The sequence below is a fragment of the Lithobates pipiens genome, unplaced genomic scaffold (assembly GCF_037356315.1).
Source record: "Lithobates pipiens isolate NorthernLeopardFrog02 unplaced genomic scaffold, aLitPip1_a1.2 Scaffold_8, whole genome shotgun sequence".
Classification (NCBI taxonomy): Eukaryota; Metazoa; Chordata; class Amphibia; order Anura; family Ranidae; genus Lithobates; species Lithobates pipiens.
In genome coordinates this window covers 640,117,460-640,138,191 of record NW_027507903.1, presented here as the reverse complement: position 1 = coordinate 640,138,191, position 20,732 = coordinate 640,117,460, and positions in this window count along the sequence as shown.

Sequence of the window (20,732 nt, the reverse complement as noted above, 5' to 3'; positions counted from 1 at the left end):
ATTTGAATTTTGTTTTGAATTCGTTAGCATTGCAATTCGGTAATTTGGATGCATCCGAATGTCCGAATAATGAAAATTAGTCCGAATTTCGATTTGTAACGAAACTAAATGCACATGTCTAACGCCGGAACACTACACAAGGCCGCTGCGCTGGCGGCCTTATATAGTGTGGGGCGTGTACTACACAGCCTAAGCTATAATTGGCCACAGGTATCCTGCCTGTGGCCAATCATGGCTCTCCTCGCTGCCGGCACTGTGATTGGCCAAGCATGCCGGATCACAGTGCATGCTTGGCCAATCATGAGCCAGCAATGCACTGCGATGGCAGAGTTCTGGCTTCCCCGAACGGGCGAACAGCTGGTGTTTGAGTCGAACATGCATTCAACTCGAACACCAAGCTCATCCCTAGCTATTACTATTAGGTCCACAAAAGTCCTTTTAAGGACTGGTATAGGTGTACAGTATATAGGGTTCTGGTGCACTGCTGCTAACTTCTGTGCTGATGATTGCTGAGTGCACTGCTGACCGATTCTGCAGCTGTCTTTTGTCAGTGTAGGGAAAGGATGCTGTGTAGAGCAGGGACCATCAGTTTAATCACTAGCTATTACTATTAGGTCCACAAAGGTCCTTTTAAGGACTGGTATAGGTGCACAGTATATAGGGTTGTACACGTATAATATACTTTCTTTCAAATATACAAAGTATATTATGGTGCACTGCTGACTGCTGTGTTGCTGACCGATTCTGCAGCTGTCTTTTATCAGTGTAGGGACTGAGGGACAGTTTGGTTTTCTGAGCAGGGACAGTCTGCAAATCACTAGCTGCTAGGTCCACAAAGGTCCTTTTATAGGTGTACAGTATATAGGGTTGTACACGTATAATATACGTTTCTCAGTGTAGGGAGGGACATTTTGGTTTTTGGAGCAGGAACAGTCTGCAATTCACTAGCTACTAACTAGCTACTATTAGGTCCACAAAGGTCCTTTTAAGGGCTGGTATAGGTGTACTATTTGGTGTGCAGTATATAGTGGTGTAATACACGTATAAAATAGAAAGCATAGTATAGTGCATTTCCACTGTGCAGCATTGTGACTGCTGAGCAGTTCAGCAGCGATACTACAAAGAGTGACAAACGCAATTAAAAAAAAGTATTATAACTGGTGTGATAGACCAGTGGCCCCCAAAAACAACAGATTGAAGCGTGGTGTTATATACCTTCTTCCACATACATACTGCACTTCTCTAGAGACTTTTGTCACAGGGTCATTTAAAAAATGACAGGCAGAGGAAGAGGCAGGCCCGTCCGCAGGGGTGGTAGGGGTAGGGCAGGAGCAACAGGCTAGAGCCAAAGTGGCAAATTGCAGAAGGTGCGTGCGATTACGTCAAAAGATGCACAAACTTGGCACTTTTCTGCACCATACTTATCCTCTCGATCTGCACCCTCTTCTTCACTCTCTGCTGTGTGCACCCCCAAAGACATTACCACCAACACCACCACCACCATATACCCTCCGCTTGAGTCACAGGAATTATTTTCCGATCCATCACAAGACATTGCCGATGCGCAGCCACTCTTGGCATTGGATCAGGAAGAGGAGGTAGCAACAACCGCCACTCAGCAGTCTGATGACAGTACCCAGATCATCCCAAGGAGGAGGTTGGTCCCCGCTGTTGCTGCCTACTCCAAGATCTCTAATTATAGTGGAGGGGAAGGTGACGTGGATGATGACGTGTCTAGTGATGTCATGTAGATGCCCACAAGAGAGGAAGAGGAGGCGAGTTCAGAGGGACATATGGACCAGCAGATAGGGAGGAGAAGCAGGCAGAACTTAGATTGCACAGGAGGGACAAAGCAGACTGCTAATTTATCAGGAGCGAGGCATCAACCATGTACGGTCACATCTGGCGCTCCCAGGACACCGGCACATGGCTCCGCAGTGTGGGCTTTTTTTTAAACGTGTCCGCTGCTGACAATAGTGTTGCCATCTGCAGCCTTTGCAGTCAATGCATAAGTCGCGGTAAGCCCAAAACTCACCAAGGGACGACCGCCTTAAGAAGGCACATGAGCTGCCATCACCAAGCCCAGTGGGAGCAACGGAACCCACAAAGCCACAGGGTGGGGCTGGGTCGCAATGCTGACCCCTGTATGTACGCCCCTGCGTGTAGTGAATATTTGGCAAATGTCAAATTTAATTCTTTAAAAATTTGCCTCTTAAAGTGATTTTTCCACTACCCAAGCATGAAAAATGACGATATCTTCATAATGCACTTAGTTTATGTGAAACACACTCCCTTCTGCAACATGCGTGGTCTATACAGAATAAACACAATGTTACTGGTATATTCAACTTTTTGTTTGTTTAATCAATTAAAGCGACCAGACAGTTTAGAGATGTTTTGTGTGATTAGTTTGTGTCTGAGGTCCTGTGGCTGTCTGAAGTGCAAAAATGGGGGCTGATGGGAGTTTTCTTGGGAATTTTATAATCTGTAATAATGGTTTGATGGGTTGCTTAACAGAGAATGAACTGCTAACCCCCATCAAATTGTAAAGAAATGTTTATCAGCTGTTAGTTAGATGTGGTGCCCCCCCAAGATACCTCCAACCATGAGAATGAGTAAAGGGTACAGAGTGCTCCAGGTTACTCATTCACGAAAAACAATTGAAAGGTAAATAAACAAACACACACCATGACAAAGTGCTTTATTGCCACCCAAAAAAAAGTCCTAAAATGTAAATCCCTTGACAATCGAATCTTCCAGCATTGTAGATTATTGTCAACCACAATGAATCCTCCCGGTGGAGACAAAGGACTTTTTCCAGCAGGATATATAATGCCTTGATAAAGTATTCATACCCCTTGAAAATTTCCACCGTTTGTCATGTTACAACCAAAAATGTAAATGTATTTTATTGGGATTGTATGTGATAGACCAACACAAAGTGGCACATAATAAGTCAAAGGAAAATGATAAATGGTTTTCCACATTTTTTCAAATAAATATGTGAAAAGTGTGGCGTGCATTTGCATTCAGCCCCCTTTAGTCTGATACCCCTAACTAAAATCTAGTGGAACCAATTGCCCTCAGAGGTCACTGAATTAGTAAATAGTGTCCACCTCTGTGTAATTTAATCTCAGTATAAATACAGCTGTTCTGTGAAGCCCTGAAAGTTTTGTTAGAGAACCTTAGTTAACAAATATCATCATAAAGGCCAAGCAACACACCAGACAGGTCAGGGATAAAGTTGCGGAGACGTTTAAAGCAGGGTTAGATTGTACAAAAATATCACAAACTTTGAATATCTCATGGAGCACTGTTTAATCCATCATCTGAAAATGGAAATAGTATGGCACAGCTGCAAACCTACCAAGACATGGCTGTCCACCTAAGCTGACCAGCCGGGCAAGGAGAGCATTAATCAGAGAAGCAACCAAGAAGCTCATGGTAACTCTGGAGGAGTGTGCAGAGATCCACAGCTCAGGTGAGAGAATCTGTCCACAGAACACCTATTAGTCGTGCTCTCCACAAATCTGCCCTTTATGGAGGGTCTGGTATGGATATTTGGGGGGAACCCCACGTCATTTTTTTTTCATTTAACGTGGGGTTCCCCTTAATATCCATACCAGACCTGAAGGGCCTGGTAATTGAATTTGGGGGAACCCCATGCTTTTTTTTTTTAATGAATGACTTTCAATGACTGTTATCTGTATTACGGGGAGCTGACAATTCATTATAGCCGCGAGTGATTTTAAATGACTTTTTTCCTGCAGAAATGACACTTGGTGCAGGGACAGTTCTAAGCACGGGAAACATGAGCCCCTTTACAGGCATACTATACACACCCCCCAGGTACCAAATTTAAAGGAATATTACACTTTTATTGTTTCACTTTAAGCATTATTAAAATCACCGCTCCCGAAAAAACAGCTGTTTTTAAAACTTTTTTTTGCATTGATACATGTCCCCTGGGGCAGGACCCCAAACACTATTTATGTCAATAACTTGCATATAAGCCTTTAAAATTAGCACTTTAGATTTCTCCCATAGACTTGTATAGGGTGTTCCGCGGCTTTTCAAATTTGCTGCGAACACCCCAAATTGTTCACTGTTCGCCGAACAGGCGAACAGGCAATGTTCGAGTCGAACATGAGTTGGACTCGAACTCAAAGCTCATCCCTATGTGTGGTCAAGTCCGTTCATTCAGAAAGTCCGTCGGAACTCTGCCGAAAGTCCATCGGGAAGACCGCCGGACCTAGTCCATCGAAAAGTCCGGTCCGATTGGAAGAAAACCTGTTACATTCTGCAACAGACTTGAGACTGGGGCAGAGGTTCACCTTCCAGCAGGACAACAACCCTAAATATACAGCCAGAGCTACAATGGAATGGCCCAGTCAAAGTCCAGACCTAAATACAATTGAGAATCTGTGGCAAGACTTGAAAATTGCTGTTCACAGACGCTCTCCATCCAATCTGACAGAGCTTGAGATATTTTGCAAAGAAGAATGAGCAAAAATGTCCCTCTCTAGATGTGCAAAGCTGGTAGAGACATCCCCAAAAAGACTTGCAGCTGTAATTGCAGTGAAACAAATTGAATAGGCCTCATAACAAGTTAATAATTATGTGCAAACAGTTATATATGTACCATCATCCGAATCAATTGAGAAAGAATGTTTGGGAGTCAGGACCCCACCCAAGACTCACCAAGGGAGAGAGGCAAGCGGACTATCTTGGTACAAGTAAAGAAAATATATATCAAAAATACAAAACAAATTAAAACCAAATTAACAAAGTTTATTCATACAAAATATAAAAAGTGTACACATAGGGGCTAAAAAGCTACACAGATGACATGGTGTTTCGACTAGTTTCGCGGGTTTACCGCTTCTTCAGGAAATACATCTGTGAACAGAAAGTACAGTAATATATAGAAATTTAACATTATATATATATATATATATATATATATATATATATATATATATATATATATGTATATATATATATATATATATACAGTGAATACTTTTACTACATAATAAATGGAGAAAACAAAATAATTGTATACCAAATATAGTGGGCAGCTTACCCATGCCTCAGTGCATGCAAGGCATATGACACACCCAGCAAAGCCTCCTACGGCGATTGGGAAGAATTTATAAAGGGAGTTACCAGGCAGCTGGCGTCTAAATGAGGTAAAACATGCATAATGGTATAGTACAAGATAAACAATCAAAGATGCTCACAAATGATGAAGAAAAGTGAAAAGACAAGGAATTGAGATGATAAAAAATAAATAAATAAATAAAATAAAATATAGTAAAGTAGAATCCAGCATGTGTGCGCTGGGATAAAAGGGGAGTAGTGCCCAAAATGTGCATGAAAAATAAAACAAAAGAAAAATTTATAAAAAGGTGCAGACACTTACAAACAAAAATTGGGGGAAAAAAATTGTAATTGCAGTGAAAGGTGGTTCTACAAAGTATTGACTCAGGGGGCGCTATACAAATGTAAGCCACACTTTTCACATACCGTATATACTCGAGTATAAGCCGAGATTTTCAGCCTCTTTTTTGAGGCTGAAAGTGCCCCCTCGGCTTATACTCGAGTCACCGCTGTCTGACTGCTCGATCAGCGTATCGAGCAGACAGACGGCGGACATTAAAATTCAAAAGCCGCGCCTCCTTCTCCGCCTCCGCCTGTGATAGGCGGAACACTGAATTTCCCAGCAGTCAGTGTTCCGCCTATCACGGACATCCGCTCATCCTCGTACTACGGACGAGGATGAGACGATGTCCGTGATAGGCGGAACACAGGCTGCTGGGAAATTGAGTGTTCCGCCTATCACAGGCGGAGGCGGAGGCGCGGCTTTTGAATTGTAGAATGGCCGCCGAGAAGAGCGGCGATCCTGGAGCGGCGATCCATCGGCACGACACGGGACGGAGGAGGCACGGGACGGAGGAGGCACGGGACGGAGGAGGCACGGGACGGAGGAGGCACGGGACGGAGGAGGCTCGGGACGGAGGAGGCTCGGGACGACGGCGGCTCGGGACGGAGGCTCGGGACACAGGTAGGCTGGACACACACACAAGGCTGCACGGACACACACACAGGGATGGATGGATGGACACACACACACACACACACAGGGATGGATGGATGGATGGATGGATACACACACACACACACACACACACACACACACAGGGATGGATGGATGGATGGATGGATACACACACACACACACACACACACACACACACACAGGGATGGATGGATGGATGGATACACACACAGGGATGGATGGACGGACACACACACAGGGATGGATGGATGGATGGACACACACACAGGGATAGATGGACGGACACACACACAGGGATGGACGGACACACAGGGATGGACAGCCATGTCTCACCCTCGGCTTATACACGAGTCAATAAGTTTTCCAGTTTTTTGGGGGTAAATTGGGGGCCTCGGCTTATATTCGGGTCGGCCTATACTCGAGTATATACGGTATTTATTTGTGAAAAAAATTGAAAACCATTTATCATTTTCCTTCTCCTTTCACAATTATGTGCCACTTTGTGTTGGTCTATCACATAAAATCTCAATAAAATAAATTTACGTTTTTTGGTTGTAACCTGAAAAAATGTGGAAAGTTTTAAGGGGTATGAATAATTTTCCAAGGCACTGTACATAATTATATTGAGATGGTATCTTTTGAGGGTAATTTTAGGTTGTGATATAATGTTTTGAATCTACCATTGGTAATACAGATAGGAGAAAGGAGAGGCTGGTTTATATTTCCTGAATGGTACAGAGCCTTCTGATTTCTCTCAACAATACTTGCCAAACATGGCCACTTAAAGAGGAACTAAAGCCTGTCAAAAAAAAAAAACACCCTGCAGGACAAAGGCATAATGAGCTAGTATGCATAGCATACTGCTCATTATGAATTACTTACCTGAGATCGAAGCCCTCGAAGCGACCCTCGTTCACGTCCTCCATCGCCGCCATGATACTCAGAGTGACTTCCAGGTATCGCTGCTCCGGCGCTGTGATTGGCTGGAGCAGCGATGATGTCACTCCGGTGCATGCTCGGCATGATCGCCTTCACTAATGGCACGCTCAGTGCGCCTGCGCTGCTGTCAAGATATTTCTTGCACCTACAGGTAAGCCTTAATCTAGGCTTACTTGTAGATTAAAGTGGTCTGTAAGGGTTTACAACCACTTTAAAGTAGAAATCTAGCAGTCTATCTTTTTTTAAAAAAATCAGCAGCTACAGTTTTTGCAGTTGCTCGCTCATAATAAACACAAAAATGGCTTTAACAATTGATGAGAAAAGGATCACTGGGGTTGTATGGAGAAAAATAATCATATTTAAATACAGGAAGGCGGTAGCCAGACATAAAGTAAAGTGGCTGCAGAGTACGGTATGTAAGCAGCTTGACACTGGGCAGCAATGTAATTGTGAGAGGTGAATCATTTTGTATTATAAAAATAACAATCAGAGTGTCTTTTTTCCAGAACAGCAGCCAGAAATACCGTATGGAGTTACTGCACATTATGTAAGCAGTTTTACTGGGCCACTATGACAGAGGAACAAATGAGACAGTTTTTTAGGGAAAAAAATGAAAGTTTATTATGTCAGAGTCAAGAGCCTGAATTGGTGCACACATGTTTTAACCAAGCCACAACAGTAGAGGGAGGGAAGTTTTATCATGAAATATAAAAATTATAGTGTATTTTTTCTGAGGCTGAAGACAGAAAATTTGTACATATTTGCACCAGAGTCTCTAATATTTTTTAATAGACCACTATTTCAGAGGGAGAGAGCAAACAGATGTCAGATGGAAACTAAAATTAAAATTGTTGCTATTTCAGAGGGAAAGAACAAGATAATATCATCTGTAAATAAATAAAAAAATAATTCAAGGACTCAAGACAGAAACATTGTTTGTAGCACATCTTTTAATTAATTTTGATAGCCTGCAATTTTAGTGGAGAGATAGCAGATTTTGTCTGGAAATATAGAATGGATGTGTTTTTTTTCTGATACTGAAAACCATTGAACTCATTTTGACAGGCTGGTATTTCAGAGTGAGAGAGATGAAAACATTTAATCAGGAAATAAAAAATCTTTTTTTTCTGAGACAGAAGACAAATTGGACAGATTTTCAATACCGTTTTCAATCCTCTTTTTGTCATTTCTGAGTAAGGGAGAAGAGGGTTTCATCTGGAAAAAAATAAAAAAACGACAGCCTCTTTATCTCCGAGACTGAAGTTCTGAATTGTACTGATTTGATTCACAGTATGTACTTGTTTTTTGCTAGGATGAAATTGCAGAGTGAAAGAGCAGGTAGATTTCATGCTGGAAATTAAAAATGAGTTTTTTTATTGTGAGACTGAAGACAAACAAATTGCACATATTTTAAGCACAGCTCTTAATCCTTTTTGATGGGCAGCTATTTCAGAGGGAGAGAGCAAGCAGATTTTATCTGAAAAGAAAAACTTTATCTTTTTTCTGAGATTATACAGATTTGATGAACAATCTATACTCCTTTTTCAATATGATTTCAGATGAAAGGAGCAAGAAGATTTTATCTGGATATTAACCCTTTAAAGTCCACATTTTTCAATGAGTTAGCATGACTCAAAATGTGCTCTACCAAACAGTGGAGCAGAACGTTAAAGGGTTAAAAGTAAGTCCATTTTTTTCTGAGACTGAGGACAATTACTGTACATAATTGCAGCACCGTTTATTGCATCTTTTTAATAGGCTGTTATTTTATAAGGCAAACAGGTACTTCTGGGGAAAAACAAAAAACAGTGTGTCTTTTTATTAGACTGAATAAAGAAAACAGTAGAGATTTGCATCACAGCTTTTGATTCTTTTTGATAGGCCCCTAGGATTCCAGGCAGATTTCATTTGGAAATAAAAAAATGTGCCAATGTGTATTTTTTTCTCAGACACAAGGCAGAAAAACAGGCCAGAATGTATATCCTCTTTTGACAACCTGTAATTCAGAGAGAAAGAGCAAGCAGATTTTCATGTGCAAATAAAAATTGCCTTTTTTTTCAGATACTAAAGACAGAAAATTTGTAGATATGTAATACAGCATTTAATCCTTTTTGATTGGCTGCAATTTAAGATGGATAGGACAGGCAGTTTGGTAAAAAAATGTAAGTTAGTATCTTTTATTCTGAGACTAAGGATGGAAGAATAAATACTGGTTGTAATCCTTTTTGATAGGCATACTTCAGATGTGGCCGGACCAGAGTCTTGTAGAGTGGGAGAATTATAGTTATATCTCTGGAGTGAATCCCCTTTCCCTTAATGCATGTTAATATTCTGTTGGCTTTGCTTGCAGCAGCTTGCCATCTATTAGGACCCTCAGGTCCTTTTCCATCCTACCGTGTTTCCCCAAAAATAAGCCCGGGTTTTATATTAATTTTGTCAGTAAAAGACACAGTATGGCTTATTTTTGGGGTAGGTCTTACCATGTAATGTGCTGTCTTCTCTCCCCCTCTCTCTCCCTGCCTGACAGGAATCCCTAGTGTGACCAAGTTAAAATGCTTGTAGAAATCCTATAATCCACTCTAATACAGTATTATATAATGTACAATGTGTGTGTTTCTGTAATATAATTGTGCCAAATACCTTCATTATAGCGCCACTCTGTGCTTCTGTGACCCGCCAGAGCTCTCTTCCCCACAATTATATTACAGAAACACACACAGTGTACATTATATTCTACTGTAATAGAGTGGATTATAGGATTTTACAAGCATTTTAAACTAGGGCTTATTTTTGGTGTAGGGATTAGATTCCAGCCCTGCTGGAAAATAATGCTAGGTCTTATTTTCGGGGGAAACACAGTAGATTCCACCAGAGGTTCTCCCCCTAGCGAGTAGATTGCATTCATATTTTTAGAACCCAAATACATTACCTTACACTTTTCAACATTAAACCTCATTTGCCATGTAGTTGCCCACCCAATTATTTTATTTAGGTCTTCTTGTAAGGTTTCCACATCCTATGCAGAAATGATTGCCCTGCTTAGCTTTGTATCATCCATAACCACTTAGATTGAGCTTTTTATACCAACCTCTATCATTTATGAATACATTAAACAGAACTGGTCCCAAGACAGATCCTTGGAGGACCCCACTTACCACACTGGACCATTCTGTGTACTCGCTAGTTATCACCACCCTTTGGACCCGCCCCTGTAGCCAGTTTTCAACCCAGGCACTATGCCAAACTACCTTTCAGGGTCATAGCGTGCGCAGATGTGCATTTGAAGGTGGCCGTCTTGTTGTGCATAGGCTAATGCCTATGTGCATGTGTGGGAACATTAGCGATAACATGCAAATGCATATGTGCGGAAATATGCACGCACGTTAGCCATTATTGCTGGCGCCAAATCGCCTATATAAAGACAGCAGCTACACTAGTGCAGTGCTGTCTTTTCTGCAGATTTACCCTGTGCTCTGATCCTGTGCCTGTATCTGATCCAGTATTTTTATAATAAATGATTATTCCTGCGCTACTCCTAATAAAAACTAATTTTATGAATAGCTGCGTCCACCGAAATGGATCAAACCGTATCCACTGATGCAAGAATTATGGGGTGTATTGAAGTCGAGCTATTCTTATTAATTTGTAAGTCAAGGGACTATCTAACCTTCTTAATCTACTTTACTTGATACAAGGTTAATCTCTTAAAAATAGACAAATGGTTAAAAATTACAGTGTTTCAATGTACAATAAACTCTTGGTGTTCATATATTACCATATATATTTAACAATTGCAGTGTAAGTATATATAAAAAGAAAAAATTTAAAATAGATAAAGTGCCAAAATTTCAAAAAATATATATATAAAGTGCACAGTGACAATCTGTAAACACACTACAGAGGTGCTAACACCCAGCGGTGTTGTGCATGTGTAATCAAAAGATTTTATATCTTATATGGAACAACCTGTGCGTAGAAACAACCTGTGCGTATAAAACTTCCAGTGATATACTTTATATATCTATCTATATATATGAATAAGATACAATTTAACGTGAAAAAATGAAAAAAGTGCTAAGTGCTCATTAGATAGGTGCAAATAATAAAATGCACAAAACAAAAAACAAAGTAAGGTCTACTCCATTAGAGATATGTATAAAAACCCCAAATATAAATAGGGATTCATTAAAAAATAAATAAATACATTTCAAAATAGATGAACACACTATAGAGCCAATAGATTAAAATTAGTAAACACACTACAGAGCAGATCAGGCTGATTTTAAAGAGATTATTGTGTGAGTACCTTGTGTTTATTTTAAATAAAATTGGATATATTTTGAAACCTGCTACACTATGGTACTGCTCTCTTTGATTCATTTGGGTTCTACGGAGGCATAAAGAATTATAAAAGGAGAAGTGTGGATTTGGAGAGAGGAGTCTTAAAGGGACCCTTACTTGTGCTGCGATTGTCTCCTTGCCATAAGTGGTTCCATAAAGGTACAAAGAAAGTGAAGGAGAAGTGTGGATCCAGAAAGAGGAGTCTTAAAGGGACCCACATTTATACGTGCTTGTCTCCTTGCCTTAAGGTAAGGGGTCATTGCTTAGTAACCAAATTCCCTTCATCATCCTTTATGGGGCCAATATTTTCTGGCCGCACTTTCTTACTGTTAATATATTTTAAAAATGTAATGGTCTAGTTTAGCTACCCTGATTGCTCTTACATTTCTTATTACATTTCTTTTAGTGTTGGAATGCTGACAATGACTCCTTAGCCTTATATTTTTTGAAGGCCCTTTCTTTTGCTTTTGTATGCATTTTTACATCAGAGTCTAGCCACCCAGGTTTAATTTTAGCTAATTTATACTTATTGCCTATTGGGATGCACTGGCCATTACCTTTATTTAGTATGCTTTTAAAGCACTAACATTTTTCCTCCCTGTTCCTAGGATTTTATCTCATTAAATATCTTTTAGCAAGTTGGCTCTTTTGAAGTTCAGTGTACTTGTAATGCCCTTGTGCTTCTTATTTCTGTGATTTATACTGAATGTACCCTATTTTTCAGACCATATATGGGGGAAAATGTCTCTGAGTCTTATGGTGTGAATATATGACAGGCACCACCCCCCCCCCCTCGCTGCTACTGGAACTGCCCCCCGCCGCCGCCACCATGCTAGTACCGGAAGACAGACATCTCAGGCCTCTGCGAGCGCTGGGCAATCTCCTGGCGGGGCCTGACACCTGCTGAGATAGAAGACAGAGCAGAAATGCCACAGGTTAGGCTGCATTAATGGGAATGGTCAGGCTGCATTTATATGGCGATGGTCAGGCTGCATTTCTATGGCAACGGTCAGGATGCATTTCTATGGCAATGGTCAGGTTGCATTTATGGCAATGGCCAGGCTGCATTTCTTTGACATGGGTCAGGTTGCATTTATGGCAATGGCCAGGCTGCATTTCTTTGACACAGGTCAGGCTGCATTTCATGGGCACTGGTGAATATTTTAGTACACCATTTGGTTCAGAGTATTTTTTTTCTTGTTTTCCTTCTCTAAAACCTAGGTGCGTCTTATAGTTAGGTGCATCTTATGGATCGAAAAATACGGTAATTACTGCTGTTTCCACATCCACGATCATGCCTGGGTTGTTTGTAATAGTTTTTCTGACGTTTTTGCAAGGCCTTTGTTTCAGAGGGAGAGATAATTTAATCCTTTCTGCTAGGTATACAATTCGGGAGATATACAAGGGGAGAGAGCAGGCAGACTTTATCTAAAAAAGAATTAAAATTTTTACCTTTTTACTTAAACAGATGACAGAATAGTTGGACAAATTTGAATTGCATATTTTAATCCTCTTTTAATCTGGAAAAATGTAATGACAATGTTTTTTTTTCTGTGACTGAAGACAGAAAAATAGTAGAGATTTGTAGCATGGCTTTTAATCTTTTTTGCTAGGATGCAATTTCAGTGGGAGAGAGTGGGTGGTTTTAATCTGGCGATAAAAAGCCGTTTATTTTTTCTGAGAAAGAAGACAGAACATGAGTCTTGGAATTTGATCTGCAGTATTATATCTTATTGTTAGGTCATAAATTACTAGGCTGTCAGAGTCTAGGATGAGGCCGAAATGCTGAGAGGGCTCCCCTTGCGGCCGAGCGCAGCACAACCCTGAAGTTGGCACAGGGATGTAGTGCCCACAGTGGCACGGGTTGCCGGGTAGCAATAGTAGAGACCAGGTAGCAGATGGACAAGCCTGGATGGGCAACCGTGCTTAGGAGATCCGAGAATAGGCAGCGGAAGTCCAGAGAGTGGTCAAGACAGGCCGAGGTCGGGTTCAGGAAGCAGATCTGGAACGTCAGGTACAAGCCAAGAGTCGGAGCCAGGAAGACAACAGGAACGGGTCAGACAAGCCGGGTCGGTGCACAGAAGATCAGGTAACAGGAAGCACAGGTACAGGTTCTCAGGAGAGCTGACGATAATCCAGCAATGCAGGAGTGTCAGGCGAACGTTTAAATAGGGGAACTGGCCGGGTCACGCCGCGGGCGCGTCGGAGCGATCGTACGCCTACGTCTGGTACGTTGCGTATTCGTGGCATCACCGCGTAAGCCCGCCCGGTTAGACGTCGCGTCGGTCGTACGTCTAAAAACTACTTTGCGCTTGTGTAGGCGCCGACGCGCGTTAACACGAACGTGTCTCACAAAACTGCGGCTATTTCCCTGACAGTGCCCCCCCCCAAGGGGCAGCCTCCGGATGCCCAACCGAGCCCACTTTTCAGGGTGTCGGGTGCGGAACCTTCGTAAAAGTTCAGGAGCATGTACGTGATCGGCAGGCTCCCACGAGTTCTCTTCAGCAGGATACCCTTTCCATTTAATTAAAAACTGAATGGTCCTACCTCTTCGACGACAGTCGAGGATGGACTCAACTTCGTATTCGGTTTCTTCACCAACCTGAACCGGAGGCGGAGGCATTTCTTCTCTTCCTGAAAATGGACTAAAGGTAACAGGTTTAAGGAGGGAGACATGAAATATAGGATGGATCTTAAACGAGTCAGGTAAAACAAGTTCAAAGGCTACGGGATTAATCTCTCGTTTGATTTCAAAAGGACCCAGAAATTTAGGTCCCAGTTTCCGGGAAGGACAAGGCAGTCTGAGATTTGCTGCTGAAAGCCACACCTTATCCCCTGTCTTAAAGATGGGGTTGGCTCGCTTCCTTCTGTCATACTGCTTCTTATATTCCTCCTGGGCCCTTCTCATGGTGTTTTGGAGTATTAGATAGTTCGAGTGAATAAATTTTACTCGGTCTTGAACTGCCGGGACGGATGACTCAGGGATGGTGTTAGGCAGGAATGAAGGGTGGAATCCGTAGTTTGCCCAGAAGGGTGACTGGTTGGTGGAGGCGTGCACGGAGTTATTATAGGCGAATTCCGCACAAGGTAGCAAGGAGGCCCAATCGTCCTGGGAGAAGGAGCAGAAGCATCGCAGGTACTGCTCTAGTGTTTGATTAGTTCTTTCGGTTTGTCCGTTACTCTGTGGGTGGTAGGCAGATGATAGACAAATCTTAATTGAAAGCAATTTGCACAGTTCCTTCCAAAATTTAGAGGTGAATTGAACCCCTCTGTCAGATACTATACTATCAGGTACCCCGTGTAACCGGACAACCTCTTTAACAAAAGTTTTTGCTGTATCCAGGGCAGACGGAGTCCCTTTAAGCGGCAAGAAATGTGCCATCTTGGACAGGCGATCTACGACCACCAAGATGGCCGTAAATCCTTCAGAGGGAGGTAGTTCCACAATAAAATCCATGGAAATTTCTTTCCATGGTTTCTCCGGGACTGGCAGCGGTCTTAATAGACCCCAGGATCTGGTGTTAGGTCCTTTGTTGCGCTGGCAGATGGTGCAGGAATCTACGTATGCCTTACAGTCCGCCTTTAAGGTAGGCCACCATAGGGACCGCCGTACAAGGTCTGTCGTCTTCCGCACTCCAAAATGGCCTGCAAGTGGGTGATCGTGGAGGGTCTTCAGTACTAGTAGCCTGACCTGCTGGGGAACAAAAACCTTGTCCTGGTGCCATAGAAGCCCTCCTTGACTCCTCAGGGTGGAAGCTTCGGTCTCCGTGCACTGTCTAGTAGCCAGTTCAATAGAAGATTTCAGGTCTGGTTGTATTAACAGGAAATTCTGGGAGGATAAAATTGTACTAGGTGGGGCCCCCTCAGGAGTGTCGGGGAACATTCTAGATAAGGCATCCGCTTTGCTGTTTTTAGATCCTGGGCGGTAGGTAATATGGAAATGAAATCTTGAAAAGAACAAGGCCCACCGGGCCTGTCGGGGTCTTAGGCGTCTGGCCGTACGGAGATACTCCAGGTTCTTATGATCTGTGAAAATTAAAATGGGGTGAGCGGCGCCCTCTAGGAGGTACCTCCATTCTTCAAGGGCGGTCTTGATCGCTAGAAGTTCCCGGTCCCCTACATCATAGTTCTTCTCTGGGGGACTCATCTTCCGAGAGAAGAAGGCTACAGGGTGCAGTAAGGCTTTGGGACCTTGGCGTTGGGATAAGATCGCCCCTGTGGCCACCTCCGAGGCATCAACTTCTAGTACGAAGGGTAAGGCGGGATCTGGGTGTCGCAGGATGGGCGCGGAGGTAAATAGGGTCTTGAGCTGATCGAAAGCGGACTGAGCTTCTGGGGACCAGTGAAACTTGGTGTGCTGGCGAGTAGTCACAGTGATGGGAGCTACGATGGTGGAGAAGCCCCGTATGAACCTTCGATAAAAGTTTGCGAAGCCAATAAACCTCTGTACACCCTTCTTGTCAGCAGGAGCGGGCCAGTCCAGAATGGATTTCACCTTCTGCGGGTCCATGGCGATTCCCCCTGTGGAAATAATAAGTCCCAAGAAATGGATAGATTCCTTTTCAAAGTCACACTTTTCGGCTTTGGCATATAACCCATGAGTTCTAAGAATATGTAGTACTTTCTTGACATGTACTCTATGAAGCTCTAGTGAGGGTGAGAAAATCAGGATGTCGTCAAGGTAGGCGACAACAAAGTGGTCAAGGTACTCCCGAAAAATATCATTGATAAAATGTTGAAAGGTTGCCGGGGCGTTACATAACCCAAAGGGCATGACCAGATATTCGAAGTGACCGAATCTTGTTCTGAACGCGGTCTTCCATTCGTCCCCTTCCCGGATACGGACAAGATTATAAGCCCCACGTAGGTCAAGTTTTGTAAAGACACGAGAGGTACGGAATCTTTGAAGGAGTTCAGGGATAAGCGGAAGAGGATACCGGTTTTTGAGGGTAATATTATTTAAGTCCCGATAGTCCACACATGGTCTTAGGGTCTTATCCTTCTTCTCCACAAAGAAGATACCTGCTCCGGCAGGGGATGAAGAGGGACGAATGAATCCCTTGGCCAGGTTTTCGTCAATGTACAGTCGTAGAGCCTCCAGTTCCGTCTCCGAAAGGGGGAATATCCGACCAAAAGGAATGGGGGCCCCAGGTAGTAATTCAATGGGGCAGTCATAGGGGCGGTGCGGAGGTAGGGTATCGGCTCTCCTTTTATCAAAAACGTCTCTGAATTCCTGGTAGACTGTTGGTATGCGAGAAGCCGGACCGGGAGCGGGTTGCACGGTCAAACAGCCGGGCAATTCGTGAGGGGTGGAGTCCAGACAGTGCTGCTGGCAATAGGCCGATGTGAAGGAAACCGCCCTTGTGAGCCAATTGATCTGGGGGTTGTGAGCTTGTAGCCAAGGGATCCCTAGGATAACAGGGAACATCGGGGAGCTCAGAATGTCGAATTTAAGGAATTCTTGGTGACCCGAACCGGTGATTGTCAGGATGGGACTAGTTTCCTGGGTGACAAGACCTGAACTAGGTAAAGAGCCATCGGCCAAACGGACGGTCAGTCTCTGTTCCTTGCGATTCAGTGGGAGAGCCAGACTCCTGGCCAAGGTTAGGTCCAGGAAGCAACTACAGGCTCCGGAGTCAATGATTGCTTGTAGGGGGATCCTGCTGCCCGCCACCATCAACGTAACTGGAAGAGCGATGTGGGCAGAAACTGTCATTGCTACCTGAAGATGGGAAGGAGTGTTTGGAGCTGGCTTACTCGGCCTTGTAGGGCAGTTGCTAATGAAATGTCCTGATCCCCCACAGTAAAAACAGAGATGTGCCTGACGACGGAGGAGTCTCTTTTCAAAGGTTAAAGCGGGACGAGGAATGCCCCTCAGAACGGGGGATACTGCTGGGCAGGCTGGAGGTGGGGCCTGGATGGAGCACGCAGTCTGAGAGCGTTCTAGCTGACGTTCCCGTAAACGCCTGTCAAGCTGGATGGCGAGTTGGATGAGTTCTTCGAGCGTAGTGGGGATCTTTAGTCTGGCCAACTCATCCTTAAGAGCTTCGGACAACCCCATACGATATTGAAATTTGAGGGCCGCCTCATTCCAGCCAGAGTCAGAGCTCCAGGTACGGAACTCCACTGAATAGTCCTCTGCAGGTCGCCCATCCTGGCGAAGAGTATGCAAGGCTGCCTCGGCTGTGGCTGTCCGGAAAGGGTCATCGTACAAGCGGGCCATGGCTTCAAAGAACAGGTCCAGGGTATTCACACAAGGGCTGCATTGTTCCAGCAGGCCATGGGCCCACATCTGGGGATCGTCCCTCAGTAATGAGATGGTGAATCCCACCTTGGTTGTCTCTGAAGCAAAGGTCTGAGGTTGCAGGGAAAAGTAGAGGAAACATGAGTTTCTGAAAGATCTGAATTTTCTCCGGTCCCCGAAGAAGTGTTCTGGAACTGGGACTCGTGGTTCTAGGACCGCTGAAATTGTAGACACCGGAACTTGACCAGAGCAGGTGGGTGGTTCAGGCGGATGTTGCAGGCGCTCCTCCAGCCGGTGATGTTTCTCTCGGAGCTCCTGAATAGCTGGAGCAAGGGCCGTGAGTTCTCGTAGGACGGCCTCCAATGGGGAGTCACCTCTGTCGACCTCTGTCATGGCTGGATTATACTGTCAGAGTCTAGGATGAGGCCGAAATGCTGAGAGGGCTCCCCTTGCGGCCGAGCGCAGCACAACCCTGAAGTTGGCACAGGGATGTAGTGCCCACAGTGGCACGGGTTGCCGGGTAGCAATAGTAGAGACCAGGTAGCAGATGGACAAGCCTGGATGGGCAACCGTGCTTAGGAGATCCGAGAATAGGCAGCGGAAGTCCAGAGAGTGGTCAAGACAGGCCGAGGTCGGGTTCAGGAAGCAGATCTGGAACGTCAGGTACAAGCCAAGAGTCGGAGCCAGGAAGACAACAGGAACGGGTCAGACAAGCCGGGTCGGTGCACAGAAGATCAGGTAACAGGAAGCACAGGTACAGGTTCTCAGGAGAGCTGACGATAATCCAGCAATGCAGGAGTGTCAGGCGAACGTTTAAATAGGGGAACTGGCCGGGTCACGCCGCGGGCGCGTCGGAGCGATCGTACGCCTACGTCTGGTACGTTGCGTATTCGTGGCATCACCGCGTAAGCCCGCCCGGTTAGACGTCGCGTCGGTCGTACGTCTAAAAACTACTTTGCGCTTGTGTAGGCGCCGACGCGCGTTAACACGAACGTGTCTCACAAAACTGCGGCTATTTCCCTGACATAGGCGGAGAGCAGGCAAATTTCATCTGGAAATTGAAGATTACAGAAAAAAACTGACAGATTTGCAGCATCATTTTTTTTATCCTCTTTTGATAAGAGGGAAAGATCAAGCACCAACAAATAAAAAAAATGCAGAACTCACAGCTGAGTTAAATGCATAGTCTGAAGGCACACTGGTTGCAGAGGAGCCCAACAGCTTGACGGCATACTGATCAAGCTCTGCTAAGTGGTCCATCCTCATAACCCAATAGCCAAGGAGGTCATCCATGAGGGTGTCTAAATCTACCCTTGATCCTTTATAATCATCCACCAGTCCTTTGAAAGAATATTCCTCTGCAGCATGTCCTACAGGGGTTTTAGTTTTCCTCCTTATGTGATACCAAGATGAGCTCTGCCTTTTCTCGATATAAAGTGCATCCAAAAGGGTGTCCAACCAGTGATGGTCCCTCTCCTTAATGGCACAAATCCTGTGGTACTTTCACAGGCACTGGTAGTGCAGGGACAAGGACTTCTAGAGCCCAGGGCCAAATATATCAAATTGCACCCCCCCCCCCCAAGATGTATGACCTTTATCTGTCAGAAAAAATCCCCTCCCCTCCAACAAAAATATCTAACATTAATCTGCATTCTCAACCCCTATGAACCCAGCTCAAAACCTCTCTCTCCCCATATGCACCCCCCAAATAAAATCTTCCCCCTCCAAACACAAATCCTCTCCCCCCTCTCCAACCCCCCCTTCCAACGAAATCTCCTAGCATGAACCGCTGTAATCATCCCTACTAGCACAAATCCCCCCCAAAATTTTTTTTCCCTCTATCATATTACTTTTATAGCCCAAACCCCCCAAATCCCCCTTCCTAGCACAGATCCTCCTCCTCTGACCCCCTTCCCAACACAAATCCCCCCAAATTACCACTAGCACACCTCCCCAAATCTGTCCTCCTAGAACAATTCTTACCCTGTGTCACTCCTCAAATTCTCCTTCTAAAAACAAATTCCCTCCCCCCAATCTCCTTGTGGCACCCCCCACCTCACATGATACCACAGTGCCCAGGGCAGCCACCCCTCCTGCCCACCCCTTGTCCAGGCCCTGAGCACTGGAACATGAATGAGCTCATCTGCCACAAAATTCTGGGGGCAGAGGAACCTGAGACATTGGGATCACTGAAGACAACACTGTCCTAAGATATCACCCTCACCCATGCACAAATCCTATGGTACGCTTCTCACTCAGGACATACGTTCTGAGTGAGAAGCCACTGATTTGGTGAAAAACCCTAGATACCATTAGCCTGTCCCTGTTTAATATTCACAGAAATACTTGTTGCATAATAAGTGCAGTTAATGCAGAATGGCCTGGTTGAAGGCAGTTTGTGCTGCTGCTGAATGTCAGCAATAGGGATGAACTCTGTTTGGGTCGAATATGAGATTGACTCGAACATTGGCTGTTCGCTCATTCATCTAAATACGAACATTATGGGGCATTTGCACCAAATTCGAGCGGTGTGTCACACCCCATAATGCAGTGCATTGCAGTGCATTGCTGTCATAGTGCATGCTTGGCCAATCATCAGACAGCAATGCACTGCGATATCACCAAGCATGCACTATGACAGCAATGCACTGTGAAGCACTACATTATGAGGCGTGATGCGCCGCTCGTATTTTGACCATAATGTTAGTTTTTAATTCACTGGATTATAATGCACTGCATTATTTTTTCAGCATTGTCACAGCGCCGTCAGCAAAGAGAGCCATAATTGCCCAAAGGCAGGGTGCCTTTGGCCAATTATGGCTCAGGGGGTTTAGTCCACGTCCCACACTATATAAGGCTGCCTGCACATCGGCCCGGTGTAGTGTGTTGCTATCATTGACTAAGAGAGAGTGTCATTTAATTTAGATTGAGCAGGCAGGCGATTCAGTTAGCTGCAGTGTATTTAGTATATATATATACATCCAGGTATATATATATATATATATATATATCCACTGTATCCAGTTTAGCTAGATCTGACTGCAGTCTGTTCCTGGTGTACTGTTTCTAATATACTTCAGGCAGGCAGGTGATTCAGGTAGCTGCAGTGCATAAAATATATAAACA